This window comes from Salmo salar, chromosome 18, assembly GCF_965601325.2.
Source record: "Salmo salar chromosome 18, fSalSal1, whole genome shotgun sequence".
NCBI lineage: Eukaryota > Metazoa > Chordata > Actinopteri > Salmoniformes > Salmonidae > Salmo > Salmo salar.
The window spans coordinates 6,168,919-6,184,213 of record NC_138308.1 but is presented as its reverse complement, the minus strand read 5'-3'; the positions used below and the strand labels follow the sequence as shown (position 1 = coordinate 6,184,213).

Here is a 15,295-nt window from a genome sequence, read left to right as displayed (position 1 = left end):
GTTATTACTACATCATTATTTAATCCAGTATTATATATGTATATGAGCAGTAGATGAGAATGTAGTATCAGTGCACAAAACATGAACCTGAACTAAGTTACTGTTCTCTCTTTTCAGCTATGTGACAGCCTAAAAAATGATATCCCTGTGTAAGGGTCTGCAGCGAATCACAGCCAGCCGCCAGAGAGAAGCAAATGTAACCACAGGACATGTGATAGAGTTGGTGGACACCCTATGTTCATCAATGGACAGAAAGTTCCACAGAATGGAATATAATATAAAAACATTTTTTTAACTGTTTTACCTTTATTTAACTAGGCAAGTCAGTTAAGAACACATTCTTTTTTACAATGACGACTTAGGAACAGTGGGTTAACTGTCTTGTTCAGGGGCAGAACGGCCCAACGCTCTAACCACTAGGCTACCTGCAGCCCCACTTGACCCCAGGTTTAAGAAGTTAGCCTTCAGTGATGCCAGAGCAATTGATGAGGCTCTTCAAAGAATAACCTCAGCAGCAGGGAGGGACAGCCCCAGCAGTCAGCTGGCTCAGGCACCAGGGCAACAGGAAGAAGAGGGATCAGATGGAACAGAAGCACCAGCAGTAGTGCCACAAACGTCTGCTGTTTGGATGCTGTTTGACGAGAGAGCAACTGGGGATGCAGCGCAAAGAAATCCCTCAGCAGATGCCATAATGGAGGTCCGATCCTATTTGGAGGAGACCTCCTCCAAAGATCTGCAGATCCTCTGAGCTGGTGGAAGAACAAGGCCTCTGTCTACCCAGGGCTTACTAAAGTCATGACAGGGAGACTCTGCATAGTGGCCACATCCGTTCCCCCAGAGGGTCTTCTTGAAAACGGGACAAATAATTACTGAGAAGAAACCGCATTAGCTCCTCGAAAGTGAGGCAGCTTGCATTTCTGAATGCAAATCTCTCATAAAAGCAAAATAGGGTCAGCATTGCTGTGTGCTGCTGGTTATAACATGGCAATAAAGAAGAGAGAGAAAAGAGGGACCAGTTTGATCTTTTAAGTGGGATGCTGCAGTTTTGCACATTGTTATTTATTTTTCTTTGATATGGCGCAATATTCTATTACTGTGTTGTTCAGATTTGATTTGTTTTGAATAGTTATGTTTATATGCACTTTGTTTATATACATTAAAAAAGTCATACTTTAAATGCACATGTGTGATAGCATCCTTTTTTTACATTTATTTCAATTTGTGGGATGCTGCAGTTTTGCAAATTGTTTTTCTTTTTCTTTGATATGGTGCAATATTCTATTATGCTGTTCAGATTGTATTCGTTTTGAATGTTTAGATTTATATGCACTTTGTTTATATACATTAAAAAGTTATACTTTAAATGCAATTGTTTAATAAGCACTCTTTTTCATAACAAACCAATGCATTTTTAAATACATTGTGGTGAAGGTAGAGTATGATTTCATTAAATAATTTAATTAGAATTGTTTTAACACCAATCATAGTCAAACTATCGCAAACTGTTTGACTTCAAAAAATACAAAACATGTTTTTTAAAACAGCCGTTTGGGAGTCAAAAGAGCCGGCTCTTTTTGGTGAGCTGAGCCAAACGAGCCGGCTCACTGAAAAGAGCCGGAATGCCCATCACTACCACAGAGGTAGGAAGAGCATCGTCTGTCAATCATAAGCTCCACCCTTACTCTTCAAACCACACAACTACACTCGATCGTGTTGACTTTTATCTGAGCAACCAATGAGGGAACAGTATCTGGCTTTGTCGAAAGACTGTCATTTCCTGTTCAACACATTATATTTGGGTTTCCGCTAGATAGCACAGCCACAAAGTCAAAACTGGGCTATATAGAGCAAAGTCATGACAACAACAATTTGAGGATAGTGAGGCAGCTTGCATAAGGTTAGTAGTGTGGCTAAGGTTAGGTTTAAAATCACATTTTAAGAAGATACATTGTAGAAATAAGCAGGGTTTATGACTTTGTACTGTGGTAATTAGTGACAACCAAATATTTGGCAGAATTATGAGCAGGGGATTTGATAGAGTTGTTATTTATTTTATTATGAAAATGTAGACGTTATTGCCGTAGTAACTTCCCCGGTTTGTAGCCCATTGAGCAGTAGACTATCACGGTGACATCCAGTTTGTTGCTACCAATATTACACGTTATTTTTTCGTGTAGGCTGCTATCCTTCAAATAAAACCGAGTGGGGGTGGAAACTGTTGGATACCGAGTTTGCTTCAGTTGCGGGAAGCAACTGACCATGTAAAACTAGCCAACATAAGGATTAGTCACAATGGTTTAATGTGCGGTTCGCTTCAAAATAAAAGTCCCCTATTGAAAGCGATGCAAACGGATACAAATAGTGGAATCATGCATATTTGGACTAGATAATGCTAAACAAGTTCAGAATTTTTAGCATTATCAATACAATAATTCCTTAATTTGACACAAAAATAAATAATCTGATGAAATCGCACTGTGAATGTATTACACTTCAGAATGGCATTGAGGGTACAGATTCATACTACAGCTATGACAATGTTTGTATTGGTAGTAGTATGAATTGGGATTATGCCGGTTCATTGTTTGGCTGGCTAGCTAGCTAACTAGCTACATGTCTAAACAAAAGACTCCACTTCACCAGATGATTGCATGACCCATCACGTTAGCCAGGTGTGTCTGGGTGTGATTACGGTCATCTATTGTATTTCATGAACATGTGTACATGTCTAGACAATAGTGACCCATCCACTTAGCTAGATGTGGCTGGGGAGTGGTTATAGCATTTCCTTCACATGACCGATCAATTTAGACAAATGTGTCGGGTAAGCGTCGTCTAATAATTATAAAATATTTGTACAATATTTTTATCTAGACACTTTCTGTTTTTGATATTGCTACTATGCAAGTAACCATTTCACTGTACCGTTTACACCAGGTGTGTCCATCCTTCTTTGACGTGAGATCTACTTTTTCATTTGCCGGTCTGATGAGATCAACCAGTCTCTAAATCTAAACCAACCACCAAATGTATGAAACGCAACACACCACTGAGTATGGACCTGCCGCTATGATACCTATTTGATACCCAAATATAATGTGGACCAAATACATGTTTTCTACAAATAAATGCAACTAATATCATTTCCTACCTAGTGTAACTTTTGGCGTTGGGTGGAGGCAAGTAGTTTTTCATAGTCAGGGCTGTAGCAGCTTGTTGCAAGTCTCATGCAGGCCACAAGGTGGTCATCAGTCATAGCAGATCTGTACTTTATTATCTTCATGTGAGAAAATGCAAACTCACAGAGGTAGGTTGATCCAAAAAGGGCTGATAAGTTGAGAGCACATCTTCTTATGTTGGGATACTTCTCCTCTAGCAGTAGTTCCCAGAACTCTTCCTTCATCTCAGTGGTTGCCCTGGATTTCAGCTGAATGTAATTTTGAAGGGTGTGAATTTCAGTTTCTGCTATAGTCGTGTCCAACTGAAAATGTGATCCCATTTTGGAGGCAATGACTTCCACATTTATGTCTGTGCCAAACGGAAAGCACATATAAGTGGCAATAGGCTCAAGTGATGCAAAGTCAGTGAAACGACTGTCAAACTCAGATAAAATGCTCTGGACTTGCTGCACGTAACGTACACTGTCAAGCTGTATCCTTGTCCTGACGTTCAAGTTGTGAATGCATGTGTTGAAAGAAGTGCAGGTCCTTATGTTGCAGCTTTCTTGTGAGCAGTTGTAGTTTGCATTTAAAAGTGTTCACAGAACTGATCATGTCGATTACATGTTTGCCTTTTCCTTGCACCTCTACATTCAATTCATTAAGCATTTAAGTTAGGTCAGTGAGAAAAGCATAATCCAGGAGCCACTGTGTGTCCTCTAGCTGTACATATTCTGCATGTTTGGAGACCTTGAGAAACTCCTTGATTTCAGGCAACAACTCACTAAATCTCCCTAAAAATGTACCTTGGCTCAGCCACCGCACATCCATGTGCAGCAGCAGGTCTGTGTGCTCTGCTTCAGTCTCTTCTAAAATAGCCTCCACTGTAGGCTTCTTGCTTGAATAGAACACACAATCTTCAACGCAACATCCATCACCTCTTTCATGTTTAACATCTTACTGCACAAAGCTTGCTGATGAATTATGCAGTGATAACTAAGAAAGTCCGGGAAATAATCATCATGTTTGCACAATTCAACGAACCCACTAATGCGGCCTACCATAGCGGGTGCCCCATCGGTATTAATGGAGACAAGCTTACAAAAGGGCAGTTGAATATCTTCACCCCTGGTATGTCAGTGGCAAAATGGCTAGTAGTTCATCCTTTGTAATGTTGTCAAATACCATTCTGATGAAAATGCATAAGTGTGCAACATCTACCATATCTGTGGAATCGTCAAACTGGAGGGAATAACACTCGCAGTTGTCAATATCCTTCTTCAGTTGATCCTCGAGGTTTTCCGCTATTCCCTCACATCTTCTTGTCACCGTATTTCTGAACAACTGAATGTCATTGATGGTAGCCATCATTTCAGTCTTATTCTTAGAAATCCCCAAACAGCGAGTCTACAGCCTCAATAAATGCTTCCTTGTTCATCTCCCCAACTTTGAACAACTTTTTATGCTTAGCAAGAACGCGACTCACACAATAAGATGCTATGGTTGCCGCCTCCCCTTTGGTCACAGGCCTTGTGAAAATTGACTGCTGCGCTGCCAGTTGATGTTTTAGATCTTGTACCTTTCTTCTTCGTAATTCAGTCTTTGCTGGAAAATGTCTTTCCTTGGTTTTGTGTGTGGTTTAAAAAAATGTTGTTCTATGTTACCTTTCTTTGGGATAGCGATGCTATTATGACAGATGAGGTACACACATTTTGAGTTTGACATGACGAAAAAATAATCCTCCTCCCATTCCTTGTGGAAATAATACGTTTTCAGTTTTATTGTATCCTTCTCTTCACTCATTATTGCTGCTGTCAACCACACAACTTAAGAACAACTTAAGAATGAATCTGGCTACAAAGCTAGCCAGCTAGCTACCCGTCTGGTGTAACCGGTGTGAAATGGTTAGCGGGGTGCGCGCTAATAGCGTTTCAATCGGTGACGTCACTCGCTCTGAGACCTTGAAGTAGTTGTTCCCCTTGCTCTGCAAGGGCCGCGGCTTTTGTGGAGCGATAGGTAATGATGCTTCGAGGGTGGCTGTTGTCTATGTGTGCAGAGGGTCCCTGGTTCGGGGTGAGGAGAGGGACGGAAACAAGACTGTTATACTGGCATCACCGTGACCTCGACTTGGAGTTGGCGGGCGGCATCTGACCGCACTAACTAAGCATACTTCAATAAGTGGGAAGGGACCATGTGACTTTTCAGACATTGCTGTGAATGGAGGACTGTTGAACGTTAAAACAGAAAGAGATTATAGGCATTGATTTGTGTGGCTGAATTTTAGTAGATGTATAATCATCTCTTGATCGACTGGCAAGCACTCTGCGATCGACTAGTAGATCGCGATCGACTGGTTTCTGCACCCCTAGTTTACACCTTCTGTATCCTGTGAATGTGACAAATAAACTTTCATTTTATTTGATATAGTGTGTGTTTACCAGAGACAGTAATTTGAAGAACACCATGACCTGCACCTGTCAGATTAGGATATAGGCCAAGGACTAGATAAAGTGTATTTTTATCTGGAGTTTAACCTTATTGTAGGCTACTACTTTTAAAAATGGTATTCTTAAAAGCTTTGATTGTTTACTAAACTACTACTACTGTTTAGCACATGGCCTCACACGTGAATGCTTAAAGAGATGGTTGTGAATCATGTAGGCTTAAGGCTTAAGAGGGTGTGAACAATGCTGAATGGGTGCAGACAAAGAAGAGCTCTCCAGTAGGTGTACCAAAATGTTCAAGGGCCATTTTATCAAAAGTGGGGTTACATGTTTATCAACTTTCAAAGCAGAATTACTTTCCCATTGTTCCTCAACTGCAGTTTATGTTATACCATTTTCTAGTTCTGAGTCTCTAATTTTATCCGATGATAAGACCGAATTGACGAGAAAGCTCTGTGGCTTTACTCGATGTATGATGTGGAAAGCTAGGATTTTCAGAGTAAGGTGACATTCCAGGAGTGGTAGATGCATGTTGCTTGAATGATAGATGGGAAGAAGACGCAAAGCCTATCGGTTTTACTGTCATTTGATGAAGTGGTTCTTCCGACTTATGTAGAACTTGGGTATGTGAGATATGCGGTGAGACCCTATGTACAGAAGCCGCTGCAGTGTTACAATTGTAAAACGTTTGGACACGTGGCAAGTGTTTGTGGTAGGAATACATGTGTAGTAGTTGAAGAGTCAGATGAAGCATGTTGCTGTAATTGTGATGGGAATCACGTTCCCAAGTTCAGGGAGTGCCACGTAAGGATGAAGGAGGTCGCAGTAGTTAGGATCAGGGCTATCCAGCAGGTTTCCTATGTGGCGGCAGTGAAAATTGTTGAGTAGAGATGAGATGGTAGTGGATGTCCCACAGTCTGTAGTGAATATCATGCAGGAGAAGGATCCCGACACACTAACAGGGAAGAAGGTGGACTTTGTTGCGTTTATAGCTCAAGTGATAAATTGGACTAGCCAAACTAATGAAAAATCAAAGAAGCTAGACATCATTGTGAAGATGGCAAATATATTTCTGGATCTCCAGGACTTCACCGCCAAAATGTTACAGGGAGTACTGAATTAATAGGTTCCCCCTCTCAGGATCCTGAGCCTGTGTAGGGATCTGAATAGACATTTAAATCCAACTGAAATGTTGGATGTTTCATTCACATTGTTTCATGTTTCATTCACGGACTCGGGAGAGGAAAAATTCGGGAGCCGTGCGTCCTCCAAAACACAACCCAACCAAGCCACACTGCTTCTTGACACAATTCCCACTTAACCCGGAAGCCAGCTGCACCAATGTGTCGGAGGAAACACTGTGCACCTGGCGACCGTGTCAGCGTGCACTGCGCTCGGTACAGTAGGTGGTGGCAATACACCTTATGAGTGTAGTCTGCCAATAAACCTCGAAGAAGAAGAAGAAGAAGAAATGGGAGGGCCACAAGAAAGCCGCTGCTTGGGGGGGGGGGGGGGGGGCTAGATGGCGGAAGTGGATGCTGAGTTCGAATCAAGCAGCGTGTCGAGCAGAGTTGGTGAAGACCAATGTTCTGAATGGACAACAGCAGTAGTGAAAACTGGAACGAAAAGGAAATTGCCTCAAATTGGTGTGGAGAATGCGCGTATGAAAGTTAATGAATCGCTTTTTGTTGGGATGCCTTTGTTGAGTAATGATGCATATGTGGGAAACCCGTTTGAGGTGTTGAAAATGGTGAAGTATGAGCTGGGAAAAGTGGAGTCTGTCAGAGTGACCAGGAGTGGTCTAATTTTGATTAATTGTATTTCTGAAGAACAGGAAGATTGCAGTGAGCCTCAAAAGAATCCAGACAACAGAAGTTTTGTGTTTTGAACTTCAGAATAGAGCACCTGTCAAAGGAGTCATCTCAGAGGTGATGGCGGATGTTTATTTTGAATACCTGAAGAAAAAAGCCAATTCCTGGTGTAGTTGGTGACCGGCCTCTGACCTGCTGGGTGAATGGAGAAAAATAAGAAAGTCTGTCGGTCCTGTTTTTTGATAAAGAGCAAATGCCTACGCATGTGAAGCTTGGTTATGTAAAATACGCTGTAAGAGCGTTCGTCCTCAAACCATTACAGTGTAAGAATTGTAAAGGATTTGGCCATGTTTCAAGTGTGTGCAAACGGACAGAGTATATTGAAGAACGGTGTGTAGAAGGACGACAGTGTTGCAATTGTGGTGGGGATCATGAAGACTTGTAAGGGGTACTGGCGCAGGAAGACCCACCCTCCCAGTTTCCCCTTGAGCCTGTGTAAGGATCAGATCTGTTTTATTTTTTAAATGAAAAGTTGTTTGATTAAGTTTAGTTTATTATTGATATGTTCGGTAACTTTTTTTGGGGGGGGGGGGGTTTGTTCCATTTTGGGGAATCCTGTTTACATCCCGCACAGTAGGTAGCGGGATGCACATTAAATTATGTGATCGCCAATATACCAGAAGAAGAAGAAGAAGGGAGGGCCACAACACAGACAAACTGTGCGACATCCGCGTTTGGTTAGAGTTGTGGCTTTTCTTTTGCACAGAGTCTGTTGTGTGTTATGTGTCCGAACATCACTATTACAGTGATTGGACCACAAGTGGTATGAAGTGTGTGCACCCAGGTGGAATTGGCATACAAGAACGACTTGAAAAAGCTAAAAAGTGATATTAATACTGTAAGTAGCCAAATTTAATTAGTCAGTTCCTTTAGAAATATATTTTAAGTTACGTTATTGGAATTATGAAAAATCACCATGAAAATGTACCTTTCCTTCAAACAAGGAACTTTTTACCAAACAACTGTAATATGTACATTGTCCACCTCTAATCCACCAGATGTCTCAAGACCATGCAAGACCTTGGCCCCAGCAGACACCACCACAAGAAAACCCAGGGATTCATTAGATGCTCTCCTCCTCCTCCTGGTGGGCAGCATTACCTAATTTACGTTTGTTTCAGTACCAGCTGATGGAGGGAGAGATGGACACATCCCTTCGAGTGAGGGAGTTTTTGATTGGTAAAGATTTATCATATTTACAAATGTCCCATCACGACACAAAAAGCCTCCTGCAATGTGATTACAATGACATTGCAACATTTTGTGCTCTTGTTCATTAGCTGCAGTCTGGAAGAATACGATAACATCTAGAGCGTCTGAGAGGGATGTGGAGTCGGTCATGAAAAAGTGGTTGCAGCTGTCAACAGACAGGGAAGAAGGGAGAAAGAAAGAGATGAGCCAGGAGTGAGTGATGGGAAGGATGCAAAAACTTTCCTCAAAAGCCATTTACAAAGTTATTGAATTTATGAAGAGAGATGAAAATGGAGATGTGGTGCCAGGAGTGTGGGTGATGGATGGTGTGTGCATTCTCGGCTCCTGAGTGGCACAGCGGTCTAAGGCATTGCATCTCAGTGCTAGAGGTGTCACTACAGACCCTGGTTCGATTCCAGGCTGTATCACAACCGGCCGTGATTGCAAGTCCCATAGGGCGGCACACAATTTCCCCAGCATCGTCCGGGTTTGGCCGGGGTAGGCTGTCATTGTAAATAAGAATTTGTTCTTAACTTACTTGCCTAGTTAAATAAAGGTCAAATTTAAAAATAAAGAAATTAATGTGGCCAACTGTTAAAAGGAAGACACTGGAATAAACTTTGAGTCACGCCGCAAAGACTGGGTTCCATTTGAAGTCTTGTGAGGGAGATAACTGTGTTAAGATTAGCAACTGCATTACTTTGGTAATGAACATTCTTCTGTCTCAGGACAAGGCTTATGTTGTCTATAGGGAGTTAGGGCAGAAATAATCCTTCTTTGATTACCCTATAAACTCTTTTGAGTTTGTAATATATTTGGTGACCAACCTCTCTCCAAATCTAAAAATCATTAAACTTAATGAAAATGTACAGAAGTATGTCAAGTGAGGGAGACAACTGTGAGAGGGGTGTATTTGAGGGTGGAGAATGGTATGTAGTGAGGGATGGTAGGTGCTAGCTGGAGGTGGGACAGATGGGGAGGATGTGTTCATCTGACGCTGAGGATAGGCACATCTTCCCTGTCTCTTCTTCTTCTCCTGGTGAGCAGCAAGACCTCACTCACTCATGCTTCAGTACCAGCTGGTGGAGTGAGAGATGGGGAGGATCTGTTCATCTGATGCCGAGGATAGACATATCTTCCCTGTCTCTAGGATTGGGCGGTATATTGTTTATGCCATATACCGGGTGTAATGTCTCGACTTGACTCAGACTCAACGGAATCATTGACATGTACTCCAAACCCATCCAACTGCATACCCCAAGCATAGCGTCCATCTGTTCCTCATGTGCCTCACAGTGCCCCCCTGGTATTGCACCACTAGGTGTCGCTAATACACTACACCGGGGTATTTGGAAATGGCCACAGGATGGTTTTTCAATACCGTTAAAAAATGTATTTGAAGTTTTTCATTACATGTTTATATTTGTAGCTTCTTTTTAAGTAAATACCTGCAGTCAAATTGTGCAATACTTTAGGATATGAAGCAGATCGGGTTCATAATTTCACCTGTCACATTATTTTACATTATGAAGCTTACCATAGTTTCCCAGAACAGCTGAGCCAGTCACGTGTTTGTTTGTAAATAGCACAATGGGAAAAAGCGGGAGCAGGTGAGTCCAGCAGTGTATTGACAGGGGTCGCGTTTTATATTGAAAGTCAAATATTTTTTTTGCTTCAGTACAGTCGTGGCCAAAAGTTATGAGAATGACACAAATATTCATTTCCATAAAGTTTGCTGCTTATGTGTCTTTAGATATTTTTGTCAGATGTTACTATGAAATACTGAAGTATAATTACAAGCATTTCATAAGTGTCAAAGGCTTTTATTGACAATTACATGAAGTTGATGCAAAGAGTAAATATTTGCAGTGTTTACCCTTCTTTTTCAAGACCTCTGCAATCCGCCCTGGCATGCTGTCAATTAACTTCTGGGCCACATCCTGACTGATGGCAGCCCATTCTTGCATAATCAATGCTTGGAGTTTGTCAGAATTTGTGGGTTTTTGTTTGTCCACCCACCTCTTGAGGATTGACCACAATTTCTCAATGGGGTTAAGGTCTGAGGAGTTTCCTGGCCATGGACCCAAAATATCGATGTTTTGTTCCCCGAGCCACTTAGTTATCACTTTTGCCTTATGGCAAGGTGCTCCATCATGCTGGAAAAGGCATTGTTTGTCACCAAACTGTTCCTGGATGGTTGGGAGAAGTTGCTCTCGGAGGATGTGTTGGTACCATTCTTTATTCATGGCTGTGTTCTTAGGCAAAATTGTGAGTGAGCCCACTCCCTTGGCTGAGAAGCAACCCCACACATGAATGGTCTCAGGATGCTTTACTGTTGGCATGACAGAGGACTGATGATAGCGCTCACCTTATCTTCTCCAGACAAGCTTTTTTCCGGATGCCCCAAACAATCGGAAAGGGGATTCATCAGTCCTCAGCAGTCCAATCCCTGTACCTTTTGCAGAATATCAGTCTGTCCCTGATGTTTTTCCTGGAGAGAAGGGGCATCTTTGCTGCCCTTTTTGACACCAGGCCATCCTCCAAAAGTCCTTGCTTTACTGTGCATGCAGATGCACTCACACCTGCCTGCTGCCATTCCTGAGCAAGCTCTGTACTGGTGGTGCCCCGATCCCACAGCTGAATCAACTTTAGGAGACGGTCCTGGCGCTTGCTGGACTTTCTTAGGTGCCCTGAAGCCTTCTTCACAACAATTAAACCGCTCTCCTTGAAGTTCTTGATGATCCGATAAATGGTTGATTTAGGTGCAATCTTACTGGCAGCAATATCCTTGCCTGTGAAGCCCTTTTTGTGCAAAGCAATGATGACAGAACGTGTTTCCTTGCAGGTAACCATGACTGACAGAGGAAAAACAATGATTCCAAGCACCACCCTCCTTTTGAAGCTTCCAGTCTGTTATTCAAACTCAATCAGCATGACAGAGTGATCTCCAGCCTTGTCCTCGTCAACACTCACACCTGTGTTAACAAGAGAATAACTGACATGATGTCAGCTGGTCCTTTTGTGGCAGGGCTGAAATGCAGTGGAAATGTTTTTGGGGGGGATTCAGTTTATTTGCATGGCAATGAGGGACTTTGCAATTAATTGCAATTCATCTGATCACTCTTCATAACATTCTGGAGTATATGCAAATTGACATCATACAAACTGAGGCAGCAGACTGTGAAAATTTATATTTGTGTCATTCTCAAAACTTTTGGCCACGACTGTACAGTGATCTGGGACGTGCAACTATAGTTTTCCTTAACAGAAAATGTATTAGTGCAACATATTTGGCAGAGAATTGTCAGCTGATGACAACAGAAGTGCAATGCTATTTGGCTGGCAGCCACACAAGTAAATGAGTTTACGATGAAAAAGCAAGGTCTTTTTTGCCAAAACGATCCATGGCCATCATATTTCTAATGTTTTCTTTGGAAAGAATGTAGCCAGCTACATTTCATAATGTTTTGCTTAAGTTAATCTTGCATTTACCAGAGAAAAGTAGGCTGGCTACACCAATTCTCATCCGACTGGAGAAGTGCAACTGAAGCACACAATCAGTTTGATGCCAAGCAGAAATTTCAATAAGAAGCTTTTTAGATCTGCATTTATAAAACACAGCAAGATACTTTTTATGTGTTTTATCTTTATTTCCTGTGTGAAAAACAAAGATTTCTTCATTAACACAACCCCTAAGTTTAACTTGCTAGTTATCTAGCAAGTGGCTGAAGTGGCTGAATAATAAGGCAGCAGGGCATCCTATTGTGTTATATTTCTGCCGTGTTTGAGAAGTCAAAGTCCTTTGGATGAGTTATCTGTACAGCTACCACTGCAGCTTGATTTCCTTGTGTTTTTTCTCCTGTCCGTTCTTGACTTGTCTGTTCCTCCCCCATCTTTTCCAAGCAGAGCAGGCAGGCCCATTGCCCTAGCGACTCCAGACTCCACAAAGACACAGTGTGTACACAGTGCTGTTCTTCCTTCAGACAAGCATGCAACAAAACTTTGTTCATTTGCACAATGTCTCTCCTTCACATTTGCTTGTTAATGTCCAAATTCACCAAAAATGACATTCAGTAGTTCCTACCTATGTATGTGTAACTTTAAGAGCGGGATTGCCTGTCTTTGCAATTAGTTTATTTTCGTTGTCGCTCATTAACATATTTAGCTATCAGTCGCCATAGAAATTTGCTATTACGTGTCCTAATTTTGTTAGCATTCTGGTAATAGACACCCAATAGCCTTGTGTACTAAGCCGATGATACCGTACATCCCGGGATGAGAGAAGGATGGTATCATGATACTAAAATCTGGCTACTGCCTGGCTACCTGTCTCTCCTTTTCTTATGGGGCAATATCACACTCACTCATGTTTCAGTACCAACAATATCTCACTCACTCATGTTTCAGTACCGGCTGGTGGAGGGAGAGAGGGGGAGGATGTGTTCATCTGACGCCAAAGATAGGCACGTCTTCTGTCTCTCCTTCTTCTCCTGGTGAGTGGCAAGACCTCACTCACTCATGCTTCAGTACCAGCTGGTGGAATGAGAGATGGGGAGGATGTGTTAATCCGACGCCGAGGGTAGACACATCTTCCCTGTCTCTCCTTCCAGCAGCTTGGGAAATATATACACTAACCCTAACAACACCAGGTAGAATTCTCAGGAATTGTTATTAGAATTGTTATTATTAATGAATTGTTATTAGTTTAACTGATGGTGTGCTATCTAATAATTATGAAATAGAATGTTCAGAATAACAGACACAGTTCAAATTCAATGGATTAGAATACACCATTTTTGGCTTTGAAGCCCATCTTCTACTTACACTGGGCACAATAGAACCATGCAAAAATCTGAAATTAAATACAGGGAAAAAAACAATGAATCCCATCAACACCCATCGGAAGGGTAAACAGTAATTAAAAATGTCCTTACCCTGTAAGGTTTCTATGGACAAGGTATGACAGCAGTCCATGCTTTGTTTTTGTTTACCTGGCCAATGTTTTCAAAAGGTCATGTTATAGCAGTTATGGCACAAATCCAAGTCAGTGATACTTATTTTAGAATTTTTCATGTTCCCTTTTGCAACTATTTGATTGACTTTATCTGCAACTGCTCTTCTCTTTTTATGTTCTCTTTTGTTTAAATACAGCATTTAATAGCGGAGGATCTGAATGTAATTTGGGCAGTATAGCTGGTTTAATGCTTGTTTAATGTAGCCCCATATAAGGTCTGTGTGGCAGACTGCATCTCGCCCACCTCTTGACTGGGGACCTAGGAAAGACCTCAGCCCTACCTTTGGTATTTGGTATTTATTAGGATCCCCAATAGCTGCTGCAAAAGCATCAGAGACATAATACATAGTACAGAACATTATTAGTCAAGTACTGAAATACATCAATTTTAAACGTCACATATTGCCTACATACAGTTGAAGTTGGAAGTATAAACAGCTTGGAAAATTCCAGAAAATGATGTCATGGCTTTAGAAGCTTCTGTTAGGCTTATTGACATAATTTGAGTCAATTGGAGGTGTGCCAGTGGATGTATTTCAAGGCCTACTTTCAAACGCAGTGCCTCTTTGCTTGACATCATGGGAAAATCAAAAGAAATCAGCCAAGGCCTCAGAAAGAAATGTAGACCTCCACAAGTCTGGTTCATCATTGGGAGCAATTTCCAAACGCCTGAAGGTACCACGTTCATCTGTAGAAACAATAGTATGCAAGTATAAACACCATGGGACCACGCAGCCGTCATACCGCTCAGGAGGAGATGCGTTCTGGCTCCAAGAGATGAACGAACGTACTTTGGTGCGAAAAGTGCAAATCAATCCCAGAACAACAGCAAAGGACCTTGTGAAGATGCTGGAGGAAACAGGTACAAAAGTATCTATATCCACAGTAAAACGAGTCCTATATTGACATAACCCGAAAGGCAGCTCAGCAAGGAAGAAGCCACTGCTCCAAAACCGCCATAAAAAAGCCAGACTACGGTTTGCAACTGCACATGGGGACAAAGATCGTACTTTTTGGAGAAATGTCCTCTGGTCTGATGAAACAAAAACAGAACTGTTTGGCCATAATGACCATCGTTATGTTTGGAGGAAAAAGGGGGAGGCTTGTAAGCCGAAGAACACCATCCCAACCGTGAAGCACGGGGGTGGCAGCATCATGTTGTGGGGGTGCTTTGCTGCAGGAGGGACTGGTGCACTTCACAAAATAGTTGGCATCATGAGTGAGGAAAATTATGTGGATATATTGAAGCAACATCTCAAGACATCAGTCAGGAAGTCAAAGCTTGGTCGCAAATGGGTCTTCCAAATGGACAATGACCCCAAGCATACTTCCAAAGTTGTGGCAAAATGGCTTAAGGACAACAAAGTCAAGGTATTTGAGTGGCCATCACAAAGCCCTGACCTCAATCCTATAGAAAATTTGTGGGCAGAACTGAAAAAGTGTGCGTGAGCAAGGAGGCCTACAAACCTGACTCAGTTACACCAGCTCTGTCAGGAGGAATGGGCCAAAATTCACCCAACTTATTGTTGGAAGCTTGTGGAAGGCTACCCGAAACATTTGACCCATGTTAAACAATTTATTGTTTACAATACTAATTGAGTGTATGTAAACTTCTGA

The 15,295-nt window shown here is 41.9% G+C and overlaps 1 long non-coding RNA gene across 1 annotated transcript; it reads left to right on the top strand.

The window, feature by feature from the left end:
- Positions 1–1,807: 1,807 nt before the first annotated feature.
- LOC106576866 (uncharacterized) lies at positions 1,808–13,192 on the top strand. The gene is made up of 3 exons (XR_001322021.3): positions 1,808–1,897; positions 8,472–8,652; positions 8,754–13,192. It is a non-coding gene; the product is annotated as an uncharacterized LOC106576866 (long non-coding RNA).
- Positions 13,193–15,295: the final 2,103 nt, after the last annotated feature.